Source organism: Rhinoraja longicauda, chromosome 4 (genome assembly GCF_053455715.1).
Source record: "Rhinoraja longicauda isolate Sanriku21f chromosome 4, sRhiLon1.1, whole genome shotgun sequence".
In the NCBI taxonomy this organism is placed as follows: Eukaryota; Metazoa; Chordata; class Chondrichthyes; order Rajiformes; family Arhynchobatidae; genus Rhinoraja; species Rhinoraja longicauda.
Genome location: NC_135956.1, coordinates 10,913,192 through 10,914,338, shown reverse-complemented (window position 1 = coordinate 10,914,338; position 1,147 = coordinate 10,913,192). Strand labels below are relative to the sequence as shown.

The 1,147-nt window shown below is 47.7% G+C and overlaps 1 pseudogene; it reads left to right on the top strand.

Moving 5' to 3' along the window:
• The first annotated feature begins 581 nt into the window (after nt 1-581).
• LOC144593248 (U2 spliceosomal RNA) lies at nt 582-757 on the top strand (annotated as a pseudogene).
• Nucleotides 758-1,147: the final 390 nt, after the last annotated feature.

The following is a 1,147-nucleotide window of genomic DNA, read 5'->3' as shown; positions in this document are numbered from 1 at the left end:
AAGAAATTGCAGAGAATTGTGGACGCAGCCCAGACCATCACACAAACCAACCTCCCTCCCATTGACTCCATTTACACCTCACGCTGCCTCGGCAAAGCCAGCAGCATAATCAAGGACGAGTCGCACCCTGGCCACTCCCTCTTCTCCCCTCTCCCATCGGGCAAAAGATACAGAAGTGTGAAAACGCACAGCTCCAGGTTCAGGGACAGTTTCTTCCCAGCTGTTAACAGGCAGCTGAATCATCCTACCACAACCAGAGAGCAGTGCTGAACTACTATCTACAGGCTTTATCTTGCAGGCTTTATCTTGCACTAAACATTATTCCCTTGTCATGAATCTGTACACTGTACACAAAGCTGGGAAGAAACCATTTGTAATCATGTTTTGTCCTTCGGCTGACTGGCTAGCAGGCAACAAATGCTTTTCACTGTACCTCAGTACACGTGACAATAAACTAAACAACTGTGTAGACAAGAGGACACAAAGTGGTGGAGTAACTCAGCGGGACAGGCAGCATCTCTGGAGGAAAAGGATGGGTGATGTTTCTGGGCGTAACCCTTCTTCAGGCTGATTGTAGGGAGGTCACTTCTCTGCCTTGTGGCTAAGATCATTTGTAGTATCTGTTCTTATCAGTTTAATATTTTATACGTCCCTTATCTAGGGACCATATATTAAATTGGTTTTTGGCACTCACGGGCGGCACGGTGGCGCCGCGGTAGAGTTGCTGCCTTACAGCGAATGCAGCGCCGGAGACTCAGGTTCAATCCTGACTACGGATGCTGTACTGTACGGAGTTTGTACGTTCTCCCCGTGACCTGCGTTGGTTTCCTCCGAGATCTTCGGTTTCCTCCCACACTCCAAAGACGTACAGGTATGTAGGTTAATTGGCTGGGTAAAATGTAAAAATTGTCCCTAGTGTGTGTAGGATAGTGCTAATGTAATGTGCGGGGATCGCTGGGCGGCGCGGACTCGGTGGGCCGAAGGGCCTGTTTCCGCGCTGTATCTCTAAATCTAAAAAAAACAAAAAGATTATGCCACCATGGACAGCTCAATTGTAATCATGTATTGTCTTTCCACTGGCTGGATAGCACGCGACAAAAGCTTTTCACTGTACCTCGGTACACGTGACAATAAACTAAACTAAACT